Source organism: Gorilla gorilla, chromosome 16, assembly GCF_029281585.2.
Source record: "Gorilla gorilla gorilla isolate KB3781 chromosome 16, NHGRI_mGorGor1-v2.1_pri, whole genome shotgun sequence".
Lineage (NCBI taxonomy): Eukaryota > Metazoa > Chordata > Mammalia > Primates > Hominidae > Gorilla > Gorilla gorilla.
This window is the reverse complement of record NC_073240.2, coordinates 16,445,440-16,461,672: the sequence shown is the minus strand read 5'-3', so window position 1 is coordinate 16,461,672 and position 16,233 is coordinate 16,445,440. Positions and strand designations below refer to the sequence as shown.

Here is a 16,233-nt window from a genome sequence, read left to right as displayed (position 1 = left end):
AGAAAGGGTGGTGTCCAGGTATGTGCCGGTGGAAGGGGGAAACAGGTGACCTTTCCATGAATGCCACGGAAAATCAAAGAACACCAGCGACCCGGTGGGTGTGGGGGCCGCCTGTGCCTGACCCAGGCCACGTTTTCCAATGCCTACCAGAGGAACAAAGAGGTTTCTGCAATATTCGCAACACCCCCAATCCTCCACCCACCTGGTAGCCCTGACTCAACTTCGGCTGCACCCAGCCCCAGCCTCAGCCCCAGCCCCCAGCCTTAGCCCAGTCCCTTTGGTTCCCTTTCATTCGTTTCGACCAGAAGTTCAAGGGAGTCAGTCCACCCAGGATCAGAGGAGAGGATGTCCCTCAAAAATGAGACAGGAAATGCAGAGGAAATGCGACACCACCTGTCCTGGATGACAAGGCCAGTCATGGTCGCCTAGCGCTCATTCTAGGCAATCCACCCACCCATGAGGTAAAATGTGGACAAGAAGGAAGCTTCTCTGCCTGAGACGCCTATGGAAGCCAAGAGCTCCCGGGTCATGAGACCTGACCAATCAAGCAGAAAGACGTTTGAACGGAGAAACAATCACGACACGCGTCTCCAGGACGTGTCTCCCTGATGGAGTGGGAAGTCATCTTTGTTGAAGGCATTTGGCCAGAGCCAGAGGCATCCAGACCCCTGAGAAACTGGGGAGGCAGAGCAAGAGTGAGGACAGAGCAGAGCCCGGAGCCCAGGCAGGATACAGCACCGTGCCTCCGCCACGGGCATAAGGGGTGGTGTTCCAAAAGGGTGGTTTGTCCAGGGAGGCCAGCGTTCCAGGGACAGGGAGTTTTGCCATATCTCATTCCTGGCTTCCTCTTGCAGACTGTATGGTGTTGTGGCTTCATTTCTCAGAGAAGAGCCGTGAAAAGACTCAAGCATCTTCTGTGACGTGGGTGCGCTGCTCTCCTGTGGGACAAAGAGCTCCTGTGGGGCTCGTGTCTTCGTCTGCAGTGTGTTCATCTTGATCCTAGAAAAGAGGCCGCTCAGGATGGGGATGAGACTTCAATTGCTCCTTGACCGAAGCATCCCCTCACGTGGGCCAGACTTTCACACACCCAAAGCGGATGCGCGGCGGCGAAAAGCATTGACAACCAGCCTCATGAAACAGGTAGAGACGCAGAAAGAGGCTGAGCAAAGACAATCCGCCATGCGAGAAACCGCTTTGTGGCGCACAGGGCATATGCAGCCAAAGACACACACGCACACGGGCACACACACACAAACCCACAGAGTGGGAAAGAAACACACAGACTGAGAGACAGAGAGAGAAGAGAAATTGGGAGACACACACACAGACACATACACACACACACACACACACACACACACACAGAGTCACAGCAGAGGCATTGAAACACACACCCCCAGGCAACCCCTGAGGCTGCGGGGTTCTGCTCTGGAGGAGAACGACCCTCGGGTAAGAGAGCAGCCCAGGGGCACGCAGGCCCACCCGTCCTCGAGATCGCGGATGGCGGCAACACTTTTGGGGAGACTCACCCCAACCAACACCGTCCGTGAAGGCCTGAGGCTGGGATCCCGTGCTGCTTCCCCCGTCTCCGCCCTGGAGACAGATGCCCTGCAGATCCCCGCCCCGGTCAAGAGCAGGCTTCCATCAGTTCTGTTTCCCAGCCTCTCCTCTGCTCAGGCTTCCATAAGTTCCGGTTCCAAGCTCCTCCCTTCTCTCCCCTCCCCTCCCTCCCTCCCTCTCTCTCTTTCTTTCTTTCTCTCTCTATTTTTCTTTTTTCTCTCTTTTTGTTTCTTTCTCTTTTTCTTTCTGTCTCTTTTTCTTTCTCTCTCTCCTTTCTCTCTCTCCTTTCTTTCTTCTCTCTCTCTCTTTCTCTCTTTCTTTGTCTTGCTCTATAGCCTAGCCTAGAGTGCAGTGGCATTATCACAGCTCACTGCAGTCTCGACAACCTGGGCTCAGGTGATACTCTCACCTCAGCCTCCCAAGTAGCTGGGACCACAGGCATGCACCATCACACCTGGCTAATTTTTTATTTTTTTCTAGAGATGTGTCTCCCTGTGTTGCCCAGGCTGGTCTCAAATGCCTGGGCTCAAGCGATCTTCCTGCCCCATCCTCCTAAAGCACTGGTATTACAGGTATGAGCCACCACACCCAGTCCCAAGCCTCATGTTTTCACACACACACTCACACACACATGCAAACATGTACCCTCACTTCAATGCTATGTGGTGGGTCCTATTATCATCACTGTTTTATTTTCTTTCACATTTTAACATGAGATTTGGAGGGGACAAAACATCCAAACCATATCAAGCCCTCACCTCAGGCCAGGTTGCCCACTCAGAGTGGCACCCCAGGGTCACTGGCCACCACATCCTAGGGTCAGTGATGTGGTCATCTTGGGATGAACGCACAGGATTTCATGGAGATCACCAAGTCAGGAGAGCTGGAATTTGAAAACAGTGGGTCGGGGAGGGCTGTCATATCAACCAGGCCTCTGCAGGGCACTCGTCTAGCCCTGCCTCTGGCTCAGCCTGATCATGGGGCTGGCCACCAGCTAGGTGGCGCTGTCCTTGGAGGTTCTATATCACAGCCCTTTAGAGATCGGTGGTGCTGAAGGGCAGGGATCTTATTCCACCTTCTGAAGCTTCTGTCGAACCAGTTGTAAGGAGAATGGAGAGAGCAGTGAGAGTGGAGTCCAGGGTCCTGGTCGGGGTGGTCTGTCTGCTCCTGCCATGCCCTGCCACAGCCACTGGTAAGACACACCTGCTGGGCCTGCAGAGGGACTTGCTGTGGAGGAGTCAAGAGTGAGACAGGGACAGGGAGCAGTGGGCAGACCGCTCAGGAAAGAGTCCTGTTTGGAGGCAGACCAGGGGTTGTGCATTCTCTCTGGGCAGGCGCTCTGCTCTTGCTATATTTGTTTCGTTGTTTTTGTTGTTGTTGTTGTTTGAGACAGAGTTTTGCTCTTGTTACCCAGGCTGGAGTGCAATGGTGCCATCTCGGCTCACTGCAACCTCCTCCTCCTGGATTCAAGTGATTCTCCTGCCTCAGCCTCCTGAGTAGCTGGGATTACAGGCACCTGCCACCATGGCCGGCTAATTTTTGTATTTTTAGCAGAGATGGGGTTTCACCATGTGGGCCAGGCTGGTCTCAAACTCCTGACCTCAGGTGACCCACCTGCCTCGGCCTCCCAAATTGCTGGGATTACAGGCATAAGCCACTGCACCCGGTCTACTATTGCTTTCTTGAATGATCGCCAAGGGCAGCCCTGCCAGGGGCCATGATTGTCTTTATGGTTTTTTGTTTGTTTGGAGACAGTCCCGCTGTGTCACGCAGACTGGAGTGCAGTGGCGTGATCTCAGCTCACTGCAACTTCCACCTCCCAGGTTCAAGCCATTCTTCTGCCTCAGCCTCCTGAGTAGCTGGGATTACAGGCACCTGCCACAATGGCCGGCTAATTTTTGTATTTTTAGCAGAGATGGGGTTTCACCATGTTGGCCAAGCTGGTCTCAAACTCCTGACCTCAGGTGACCCACCTGCCTCGGCCTCCCAAAGTGCTGAGATTACAGGTGTGAGCCACCGCACCTGGCCTGTCTTTATGTCTTAAGGGGGCCTGAGATTTGTTTTAATGAAGTATAGTAAGACAAGCAGATATGCAAATGACTATCATGAGGGAAGGAGTTTGCTTGTAGTTCCCTGTGAACAGGAAGCAGGCCATGCCACACAGGGCCACAGAGGGAAGCACCAGGTGGCATCGGCCAGGAGGCAGAGGGAGCAGGGGGAAAATGTGGGCAAGCCCCTTTGCCACGGTTGCCACGGGAAGGAATAGGCAAGGCAGGCTAAAGAAGTTTACGATTGGCAGCATGCTCTGGGGAAAGGGGCTGTCCCCAGCCAGCTTCCTGGTACCTGGCTCTGTGGTGATTATGGCTAGTGGATGGCAGGCAGCCAGGAGCTCAGAGCTGTATAAAGGCGGTGGTTGGGTATGGCTCTGGACTGGTTTGCCTTTGCTCCCTAGAGAGTTGCCTGCCAATTCCAACTCCCCAGAGAGCTGCCTCCTATCTCTAGGAATTGTCTAGCCTGGGAGAGGGAGTCCTCCAGTCTTAGTCTGTTTGTGTGTTGTTCTTTGTGGGTAACTCACAAAGAAAAGAAGTTTAATTAGCCCACAGTTCTGCAGGCCATACAAGAAACATGGTGCCAGCTGGGCATGATGGCTCACACCTGTAATCCCAGCACTTGGGGAGGCTGAGGCGAAAGGATTGCTTGAGCCCAGGAGTTTGAGACCAGACTGGGCAACATAATGAGACCCCATCTCTATTTTTTAAGAAATAACTCAGGGCTGGGCATGATGGCTCATGCCTGTAATGCCAGCACTTTGGGAGCCCCAGGTGGATGGATTACTTGAGGTCAGGAGTTCGAGACCAGCCTGGCCAACATGATGAAACCCTGTCTCTACTAAAAATACAAAAATTAGCCAGGCGTTGTGGTGCACACCTGTAACCCCAGCTACTTGGGAGGCTGAGGCCCTGGAGTCGCTTGAACCCGGGAGTCAGAGGTTGCAGTGAGCCAAGATCATGCCACTGCACTCCAGCTTGGTCAACAGAGCTAGACCCTGTCTCAAACACAAAAAATAAAAACAAAGAAATGGGCAAGTGGCTGGCTCCAAGGCTCAAGGCCCTAGTGGCAGGCCCGGTCTGGCCAGGAGTGGAGTGGTAGTGAGTCTCAGGCAGGCAGGGAGGAGGAAGTTGGGCGTCAACCTAAGACCAGGCTCACCGGATTGCTGGGAAGGTTAACAAGATGCTGTGTGGTAAGTACTGAGAACAGCCTGAGGGTTTGTCTTTCACTCCTTCCCCTCATGGGGGCTGCAAACTCACCCTGTGGCCTTTCTGTCCTTCCCTCAGGGCCCGAAGTTGCTCAGCCTGAAGTAGACACCACCCTGGGTCGTGTGCGAGGCCGGCAGGTGGGCGTGAAGGGCACAGACCGCCTTGTGAATGTCTTTCTGGGCATTCCATTTGCACAGCCGCCACTGGGGCCTAACCGGTTCTCAGCCCCATGCCCAGCACAGCCCTGAGAGGGTGTGCGGGATGCCAGCACTGCGCCCCCAATGTGAGTAGTGCTGGTGGAGGCGGGCAAACAGGCAGGTGGCAGGAGAATCCTGCTGCTGGGGCTTGTGGGGCTGAACAGCTGGACCTCAGGCCCACCCTTGGCCACAGGTGCCTACAAGACATGGAGAGCATGAACAACAGCAGATTTGTCCTCAACAGAAAACAGCAGATCTTCTCTGTTTCAGAGGACTGCCTGGTGCTCAACATCTATAGCCCAGCTGAGGCCCCCGCAGGGGCCGGTAGGCCAGTAGGCACCCCAGAGGGCCCTGTCCACCTGATCCAGCTCCCCTATGCCCACCTGTCCCCTCCCCGTCCCTGTTTCCAAAGCACCCTAGAGGTCCTGAGACTGCCCTGGGCTGGCAGGTGGGCAGCTAAGGTCTCAGGAGCTTGGGGGTCAGTGCCCCATGGCCACCTCTGCAGGTCATGGTATGGGTCCATGGAGGTGCTCTGATAACTGGCACTGCCACCTCCTACAATGGATCAGCCCTGGCTGCCTATGGGGATGTGGTGGTGGTTACAGTCCAGTACCGCCTTGGGGTCCTTGGCTTCTTCAGGTGAGATGACAGGCCTGGCCAGAGCACTGCCTGCACCGGGGAGAGGCCAGCTCACCAGAGCAACTGGGGATCTAGGCTGGGGTCCGGAACCTGAATGGAGGGCCGCTTACCCATGCTGTCTGGGGCAGAGAAGGGCACCCCCCAAGCCTCCACCCTGGGAGAGGGGTCCAGCCAAAGCCAGAATTATACAGTGAACTTGGTCCCTTGGACAGAGGGCATTGATTCCTGGGCTGAAGCCCAGGTTCCAGCAGGATATGGGACAAAGAGCAACAGGCTGTGGAGATGCCAACCACGGCTCCCAGACCGGCCAGACCTGGGGAGCAGAGAAAGGTCTGGCATCCTGGTGGCTAATTCAAAGCAAACCTGCAGAAGCTGGCGAGGAGCCAGGCTGAACTAACCATTGCCCCAACACTGCCCCCAGCACTGGAGATGAGCATGCACCTGGCAACCAGGGCTTCCTAGATGTGGTAGCTGCTTTGCGCTGGGTGCAAGGAAACATCACCCCGTTTGGGGGTGACCTCAACTGTGTCACCGTCTTTGGTGGATCTGCCAGTGGAAGCATCATCTCTGGCCTGGTAAGTCACCATAGGGGGCTAGCGATGGTGGCCAGGAGCGCTCCGGTGGTCTCAGAACTCCCAGCTCCTCTGCCCTCCTCTGACAGCCACCTACTCTCTCCAATGCACCCAGGTCCTGTCCCCGATGGCTGCAGGGCTGTTCCACAGAGCCATCACACAGAGTGGGGTCATCACCACCCCAGGGATCATCGAGTCTCACCCCTGGCCCCTAGCTCAGGTCTGCATTTCCTTCCCTCTCTTACTGTATGTGTGCCTCCCATACCCCACTCTGTGCTGGCCCTGGGGTCTCAGAGTAGTGGGGGTTGCCGGCAGGGAGCTCCCTGTTAGCAAAGAGGAGCCCAATAAGATGAAAGAGCATCAGAGGAAACAACTGCTGCATTCCAGCATGTTGGCAGTCAGGGAGGGCTTCCTGAAGGAGGCCACCCTGAAGCATATCATTGTTGGTCCTTTCTCCAGGGTGGGGGAGCACCCCTCTCTGCCCCAGGCAGCATGGTGGAGGGGGTCTCCATTGCCAGCCACCTGCTGCCTGAGAGCTCTCCATTCAGGCTTCAGATCCCCACCCTACATCCTCATTGTAAGGCCTTGTGAAGAGAATCCAGGGGAGGTAAGTCACAGTGGGAACTGCATCTGCAAAGGCTGCAGGTGTGGGAGAGAGTGACAGGTCCTGCAGCAGCAAGCTCGCAGGTTAGGGAACAGGGCAGGAAGTGAAGGTGCTGGAGAAGTGGGGGCCATGCCTGGGAATCTGGACTTTATCCAGAGGGCAGGAAGAAGTTGGGCAATGACAAGGTTGAGCTACTTGGAGTAGAAGGTGGGTTGGAGGGAGCTGTCCTGAAGATCAAGAGGCCAGTGAAATGATCAGGGCAGAGTCCAGGAGAAAGAGACAGGATGGAATAGGGATAGAGCCACTGGGGGGAGAGGGGGCAAATGTGAGCAGGATTTGGAAGGCTGGGTCAGTTCCCTCACTTGGCCCCAGATGGTGGCCAATGCAGAGTGGGCTGGGCATTGTAACCACTGGGTACAAGATGATTCTGGAACCTCTGCTTGGGCATGTTGACTCTTGTATGGACAACAGCATCCACCTCTCAACCTCCCTAACCCATCCTCTCCCCGTGGCCAGGAGAGATTTTCTCAACCACAGACTTGAGGTCATTCCCTGTCTCTCCTCTGTCCAAAGAAAAACAGCGCAAGGCTGAGGCGGGCGGATCACAAGGTCAGGAGATCGAGGCAATCCTGGCTAACACGGTGAAAACCCATCTCTACTAAAAATACAAAAAATTAGCCGGGCGTGGTGGTAGGTGCCTGTAGTCCCATCTACTCAGGAGGCTGAGGCAGGAGAACGGCATGAACCCGGGAGGCAGAGCTTGTGGTGAGCTGAGATCACGCCACTGCACTCCAGCCCGGGTGACAGAGCGAGAGTTGGTCTCAAAAAAAAAATCAATAAAAGATAATGACACTATTCTTAGAGGGCAGTGAGGACTCAGTGCCCCCATTCCCCCCAATAATAAAGTTATGGTATAATAGGGGACGCAAGGGGGCCCTTGGGACCACCCAAGCTGACAGGCAGGGCAGCCTTCTCAGGAGTGGTGGCAAGTCTATGACCAGTCTCGGGGCCGATCTGTGACATCACGTCCAGCTGTCCTACAGTTGCACCGTCTCTGTGGGAGGCAGAAGGCTGCAAGGTGGGGCTGAGTGGCTGAGAGGGAGACATGCCTCTTTCATTTGTCCCCAGAAAATCACAAACACCTTGGCCTGCAGCTCCAGCTCCCTGGCTGAGACGGTGCAGTGCCTTCGGCAGAAGGAAGGAGAAGAGCTGGTCCTTAGCAAGAAGCTGGTATGGCCACCCTTTTGGGGATGGTGCCAGGCAATGGCACAGAGGGGGTTCTATCCATCCCTTGCAGGAGCAGAGGGGCAGTCTACTCCCAGGTGGGGCTGGGGACAGCAGCTCATGAGGGGAAGGGGCTGAGGGCTTGGAGACAGAAATGGAGGGCCATCTCCATCCCTACAGCAGGCTTGTCTTCTAGGAAAGACACTGGAAACATCTGTTGCCCTGATCTCCCGGTTGCCCCGACCCCCTTAGCCCTGGTGATCTCCATCCCTTCACTTTCCCTCCAGGCTCAGCCACTCAGGCCTGCGGCTTAGTGGCTCCTGGGGTCCTAGCCTTTGAGGCTTGATCTTAACTTGGGAGCCTCCTGCATTGCTTTCTCCTGCAGAAAATTACTATCTATCCTCTCACCGTTGATGGCACTGTCTTCCCCAAAAGCCCCAAGGAACTCCTGAAGGAGAAGCCCTTCCACTCTGTGCCCTTCCTCATGGGTGTCAACAACCATGAGTTCAGCTGGCTCATCCCCAGGGTGAGTTGCTCCCGCCCCTGTGCCCTTCAAGGCCCTGCCCCAGCCAGTACCTCCCACCCCAGCATCAACACTACAGCCTTGTGAACCGAGCACTCCCGTTACTCCCATTTGATATGTGAGAAAGCAGAGGCCCAGAAAGGTTTGAGGGACTTGCCCAAGGTCTCCCAGCTTTGTTTCGTTGTGTTGTTGTTGTTGTTTTGTTTTGTTTTGTCTTGTTTTTGTTTGTTTGTTTGTTTGTTTTTGAGACAGAGTCTCACTCTGTCGCCCAGGCTGGAGTGCAGTGGTACAATCTCAGCTCACTTCAACCTCCACCTCCTGGGTTCAAGAGTTTCTCCTGCCTCAGCCTCCCAAGCAGCTGGGATTACAGGCACATGCCACCACACCCGGCTAATTTTTGTATTTTTATAGAGATGAGGTTTCACCACGTTGGCCAGGCTGGTCTCAAACTCCTGACCTCAAGTAATCTGCCTGCTTTGGCCTTCTGAAGTGTTGGGATTACATGCGTGGGCCACTTCAATAAAGCAAATGTTTTCTTTTGGGGAACCAGGCTTTTGCACAAACTGGCCTTCTGGGCAGTGCTGATCTGGGCAGCATATTCCTGCCTTGGCGTCTGGTTTATACATCAGGCTCTTTGAGACTGGTTACTGTGACTCTGTGCCAGAGCAATTGACTAAGACTCTCAGGTTTTAGATATGAAGCCACCGGGGACCTCATGAGCCAAGTCCCTTCCAGTCCTTTCCAGGTGCATAGAACTTCCCACAAGAGTCAGCACTGTGCTTTCATCCCAAGCATCTTGTTTCTGTCATTCTTATTCTTCTACCCATCTTCACAGCAATCATTTTCTTCACTTTTCTTTTTTTTTTTTTTGTCTTGGCCCATTGCACACCCTAAGACAAAGCAATCCATTTTTGTTGTTGTTGTTGTTTGTGTGTTTGTTTTTTGAGACAGAGTATCGATCCATCATCCAGGCTGCAGTGCAGCAGCGCCATCATGACTCACTACTGCCTCAGCCTCTCAGGCCCGAGCAATCCTCCCAGCTTCCTGAGTAGCTGGGGCCTCAGGTCTGTGCCACCACACTCTGCTAACTTTTTTTTTTTTTTTCCGTGTATAGGCAGGTCTCCCTCTGTTGCCCAAGCTGGTCTAGAGCACCTGGCCTCAAGCAATCCTCTTGCCTCAACCTCCCACAATGCTGGGATTACAGGCATGAGCCATAGCACCCAGCCAGTAACCACTTTTAATGGCTGCAAATCTTCCACAAATGGAGCATCTCATTACATTGTTCTTTCATCTTGGCAATTGGGCATCTTCTAGTTTTTTTGTTTGTTTGTTTGTTTTGTTTTTGAGATGGAGTTTTGCTCTTGTTGCCAAGGCTGGAGTGCAATGGCGCGATCTTAGCTCACCACACGGCAACCTCTGCCTCCCGGGTTCAAGCTATTCTCCTGCCTCAGCCTCCTGAGTAGCTGGGATTACAGGCATCTGCCACCATGCCTGGCTAATTTTTTGTATTTTTTTTTAGTAGAGATGGGGTTTCTCCATGTTGGTCAGGAACTCTTGAACACAGGTGATCCACCAGCCTTGGCCTCCCAAAGTGCTGGGATTACAGGCATGAGGCCACACCCGGCCCTGGCAACTTCTAGTTTTTACCACTGAGGCTAATAACGCAGTGAATGTCTTCATATCCATGGCTTTTGTCCTCTGAGTTAGCCCTTTGGAATCAGTCCCCTCATATTGGTCCCTTGGTATGTGACAGAGAGGCTCATGCAATCTTGACATTCAAAGACAAAGCTTAAGCCAGGTGTGGTGGCTCATACCTGTAATCCCAGCACTTAGGGAGGCTGAGGTGGGTGGGTCACTTGAAGTCAGGTGTTTCAGACCAGCCTAGCCAACATGGTGAAACCCCATCTGTACTAAAAATACAAAAATTAGCTGGGCGTGGTGGTGCATGCCTGTAATCCCAGCTACTCAGGAGACTGAGGCACGAGAATCACTTGAACCCAGGAGGCAGAGGCTGCAGTGAGCCGAGACTGTGCCACTATACTCCAGCCTGGGTGACAGAGTGAGACACTGTCTCACAAAAGACAAAGCTTGTAAAAGTTTTCAGGTCAATGCCCTCGACTCTGGCAGGCAGCCTTTACCCCACACCATCAACTTACAGTTGTATGAGTGAAACCAAGGGAACCCCCACCTGGCTGTGCCCCAGGACCTGGGGAGATCTGCCTGGTGTGGAAGGCTGTGTCCAGGACTTGTTGCTGAGAATGTTTCTTAGAAGTTGGGTGACTCAGGCTGGGCCCGGTGGCTCATGCCTTTAATCCCAGCACTTTGGGAGGCCAAGGCAGGTGGATCACCCAAGGCCAGGAGTGTGAGACCAGCCTGGCCAACATGGCAAAACCCCACCTCTACTAAAAATACAAAAATTAGCCAGGCACGGTGGTGCATGTCTGTGGTCCCAGCTACTTGGGAGGCTGACACAGGAGAATAGCTTGAACCCAGGAGGTGGAGTTTGCGGTGAGCCGAGATTGCGCCACTGCACTCCAGCCTGGGCAACGGAGTGAGTCTCTGTCTCAAAAAAAAAAAATGTTGAAGAAATTCTTTCATTCTCTACAGTTGCCTTTAACCACTTATCTGTTGTATTTGGGGCTGCTCTCCCCACCCACACCCACCACCTCCCACCAATTGGAGGTTTATCTTTTTGGGTCTGTGGACTTTTCGGCCCCATTTTGGCCAAGTGCTCCATGATGAGTTTCTGGCCTCAGGACTGTGAACACTCTCTTGCCCAGGGTTGGGAGTCGGGGTGAGCCGGAGTTCAGGCTCCACTGAGAGGGCCTTGGTGTCCACACAGGGCTTGGGTCTCCTGGATACAATGGAACAGATGAGCCGGGAGGACATGCTGGCCATCTCAACACCCGTCTTGACCAGTCTGGTGAGACAAGAGGCAGAAGGGAGGACGCTAGTGGGTATCCCGTCCAACAGCACAGTCTCTGCTCCTACTTCCGACACCCACAGCTATCCACCTACCACCAAGCCCCTTTGTCTAACTGATTAATTTTACTTCCACTCCAGAATCTCCTTAGATATGAGCCAGTGTGGTTCTCAAAGGAAAACCATCATCACCATCATCGTCAACGTGAAACTGCCCGTTAATGAGCACATATTACGTGCCAGGGACTATGGTGCACTGAGCGCCGGGAGAGGGATTCATCTCCTTCAATCCTCATTGCAACTCTTTTATCTTTTCTTTTCTTTCTTTTTTATTTTATTTTAATTTTTTTTTTTTTTTTGAGACAGAGTCTTGCTCTGTCGCCAAGGCTGGAGTGCAGTGGCCCAATCTCGGCTCACTGCAACATCCACCTCCCTCATTCAAGCGATTCTCCTGCCTCAGCCTCCCGAGTAGCTGGGATTACAGGCGCCTGCCACCATTCCCAGCTAATTTTTGTATTTTAGTAGAGACAGGGTTTCACCATGTTGGCCAGGCTGGTCTCACACTCCTGACCTCAGCTGATTCACCCGCCTCGGCCTCCCAAAGTGCTGGGATTGCAGGCGTGGAGCCACCGTGCCCGGCACTGCAACTCTTTACAGAGGAATTTTCACTAGCCCCATTTTACACATGAGGAAACTGAGGCTTGAGGTGTCATGGTGAGGAAGAGGCAGAGGCAGAGTTTAAGCCAGTTCTGTCTGACCCCAGAGCCTCAGCTGTCACACTTGGAGCTAGATAGACCTGGGGCCAAATCCCAGCCCTGGGCACTTGCCCAGTTATCCTATCCCCTCTAAGCCCATCTCTTCATCTACACATGGGGATGATACTGCCCACTCGCCTGGGCTGTTGTAAGGAGACTAGACATTGCATTTGAAGAGTCTACCTGGGATCTCAATACCAGGGGCTGTTCAATCTCTGTCCATTTCCCTTCTTTGGAAGCCCCAGAACCCTTCCCATTCACACAATCTCATCACTGCCCTCTGGAGCTGAGGGGAGCCCCTATCATTTCTGCTCTCACTTACTTCCCAGTTAACTTCAACCAAGCACCTGCTTCCAGGCCAGACCCTTTGCTGGGGACTTCACATAGGCTGCCAGGCAGAGACTGACTTTCAGAGAGGTTTAGCCACCTGTCTGAGATCACACAGCCAAGCAGTGGTTGCAGAGCTAAGATTTGACTCCAAACCTGAGCTTATGCCAAGGTGACCTTGGGAAAGATACCTACCCACTCTGAGCCTCAGTTTCCTCCTTTGTAAAATGGAAATAATAATATAATCTAATCTATTAATTCTATTAATACAGAATCTAATCTATTGTGATGGGGATTCAATAAATGATGACACTGGCCAGGCACGGTGGGTGGCTCAAGCTTGTGATCCCAGTACTTTGGGAGAAGTGGGAGGATTGCTTGAGCCCAGGAGTTCAAGACCAGCCTGGGCAACATATTGACCCCAATCTCTACACAAATTTTTTGAAAATTAGCCAGGCATGGTGGTACACACCTGTAGTCCCAGATACTTGGGAAGCTGAAGTGGGAAGATCACTTGAGCGTGGGAGTCTGAGGCTGCAGTGAGCTGTGATCATGCCACTGCACTCCAGCACGGTCGACAGTCAGACCATTTCAGAGATTAAAATAAAAATATTAAATTAAATTAAAATGATGACACAAAGCACAGAGAATGGTGCCTGTCACCTAGCAAGCACTCAGTAAATGTTTGCAGCTAGTCATTTTATCATCATCATCATCATCATCATCATCATCATCATCATCATCATCATGGAAATTGGTGTTATTATGAGCATGTGCTGCCAAAGGCAGCATCGAATCAGGCCATGAGTGCCTAACTCCCATCCCATCCTTTCTTTGTAGATTCTGGAAGCCCTGTGTTTTTCTATGAGTTCCAGCATCGACCCAGTTCTTTTGTGAAGATCAAACCCGCCTGGGTGAAGGCTGATCATGCGGCTGAGAGTGCTTTTGTGTTTGGAGGTCCCTTCCTCATGGATTAGAGCTCCCGCCTGGGTGAGGACAGACAGACAGACATGTGATCCCTAGGCTGCCAGACTCCAAGGGGCCTGGGCAGGGCTTGTGGGAACACGGGTCTCCAGTCAGCACTGAGGATTCTTGGGTCCCTTCCAGGTCCCACCTGACTCTCGTTCAGTTCTGTCCCTCTCACCTTTCCAGCCTTTCCAGAGGCCACAGAGGAGGAGAAGCAGCTAACCCTCACCATGATGGCTCAGTGGACCCACTTTGCCTGGACAGGGTGAGTGAGTGACAGGGCATAGCTCGCTTTGGGCCTGGGATGCTCAGGTTAGCCCCTCTGGGGGACAGCACAGGAAGCCTTGGTCCTCATTCATTCCTCCCACCCAGGGACCCCAATAGCAAGGGTCTGCCTCCTTGGCCCCAATTCAACCAGGCGGAACAATATCTGGAGATCAACCCAGTGCCACGGGCCGGACAGAAGTTCAGGGAGGCCTGGATGCAGTTCTGGTCAGAGACGCTGCCCAGCAAGATACAACAGTGGCACCAGAAATAGAAGAACAGGAAGGCCCAGGAAGACCTTTGAGGCCAGTCCTGAACCTTCTTGGCTGGGGCAAACCACTCTTCAAGTGGTGGCAGAGTCCCAGCAGGGCAGCCCGCCTCTCCCCTTGCTGAGACTTTAATCTCAACCAGCCCCACATGGAGTCATGTTCCTTAAAGCGTCGGCCGCTCTGTGACTGGCATTATGCTCTTTTGAAATGTCATAAGGCTGCCTCCCACCTCTGGGCCATTGTACAAGTTCTTCCCTCTCCCTGAAGTGCCTTTCCTGCTTTCGTCGTGGTAGGTTCTAGCACACTCCTCTAGCTTCCTGGAGGACTCACTCCCCCAGGAAGCCTTCCCTGCTTTCTCTGGGCTGTGCAGCCCCGAGTCTGCATCCATTAGAGCACAGTCCACCCGAGGCTAGCACTGTGTCTGTGTCTGTCTCCCCATCAGAGGAGCTCTCTGAAAGTGGGGATTAGCCTAACCCCACTCTGTCACCCACACCAGGATCGGGTGGGACCTGGAGTTAGGGGATGTTTGCTGAGTGAGTGAGTGAAACACAGAGTATGGGAATGGCAGCTGCTGAACTTGAACCCAGAGCCTTCAGGTGTCAAAGCCATACTGAGGCCCCCACTGACATTGTCCACCCTGGCCAGAAGGGTGCATGCCAATGGCAGAGACCTGGGATGGGAGAAGTCCTCGGGCACCTGGGGATCCAGCCTAGACCAGACCTTAGCCCCTGACTAAGGCCTCGGACTAGTGTGGGAGGGATCTCCTCCTCTCTGCTGCCTAGTCCTGGCCCCTGCACAAGACAACAGAATCCAGCAGGGCCATGAGTGTCACCCAGACCTGACCCTCACCAATTCCAGCCCTGACCCTCAGGACGCTGGATGCCAGCTCCCAGCCCCAAGTGCCGGGTCCTCCCTCCCTTCCCGGCTTGGGGAGACCAGTTTCTGGGGGAGCTCAGCACAGCTCCAAGAGCACCCACCAAGACACAGCAGGACAGGCCAGGGGAGGACATCTGGACAAGGGCATCAGTTGGGCTATTGTCACAGAGGAAAGAAGAGACCCAGCCACTCGGGCTGCAAAAGGTGAAAAGCACCAAGAGATTTTCAGAGTGGGAGTAAACATTTCTTGCTTTGAGGATCAATGTACCACTACCTTAAAACACCTGGGTTTGTTTTTGTTTTTCTTTTAGAGACAGGGTGCACTCTGCTGTGCATGCTGGACTGCAGTGGCACCATTGTAGCTCTCTGCAGCCTGGAACTCCTCGAACTCACTGCAGCCTCAAACTCGATCAAGCGATTCTCCCACCTCAGCCTCCCAAGTAGCTGGGACTACAGGCGAGTGTCGCCATGCCTGGATAATTTTTTGTTTTTGTAGGGACAGGGTCTCACCATGTTGCCCAGACTGGCCTCAAACTCCTGGCCTCAAATGATCTTCCAAAACACTGGGCTCGGCCTTCCAAAAGGCTCGGCCTTCCAAAATACTGGGATTGCAGGTGTGACCCACTGTGCCCAGCCAACACCTGGATTTCAGCATATATCCCAGAGTCTTCCCTGCCCCCGTTACACCATCCTACCAGCTCCAGTCCCACAAATGCCCTTCCTCAGTCAGGCTGAGCTGCTGGCTGCTGATGGGTGCATGAAAAGCATTTTCATTTTCTTTTTTCTTTCTTTCTTTCTGTCTTTTTTTTGAGATGGAGTTTCACTCTTGTTGCCCAGGCTGGTGTGCAATGACACGATCTCAGCCCACTGCAACCTCCACCTCCCAGGTCCAAGCAATTCTCCTGCATCGGCCTCACAAGTAGCTGGGATTACAGGCTCCCACCACCACGCCCAGCTAATTTTTTGTGTTTTTAGTAGAGACAGGGTTTCACCATGTTGGCCAGGCTGGTCTCGAACTCCTGACTTCAGATGATCCACCCGCCTAGGCCTCCCAAAGTGCTGGGATTACAGGCGTGAGCCACCGCACCCGGCCAGCATTTTCATTTCCAACTGGAACCAGCTCTGTTCTGGGAAGTCCATTTTAGGGAGGAAGGAGAGACAGAAAGCCAGAAGGGCTCTGAGTCATGTCATTCCCCTGCTTGAAAGCTCCTGGTGACTCCCTGTCTCCCTTAGGACAAGTCCAAGTTCTCCACGTGCCACTGAAGTCCTGCTATTCTC

The 16,233-nt window shown here is 53.5% G+C and overlaps 1 pseudogene; it reads left to right on the top strand.

Annotated features, from left to right (window-relative positions):
• The first annotated feature begins 5,220 nt into the window (after positions 1 to 5,220).
• Positions 5,221 to 14,764, top strand: LOC134757353 (carboxylesterase 3-like; annotated as a pseudogene).
• Positions 14,765 to 16,233: the final 1,469 nt, after the last annotated feature.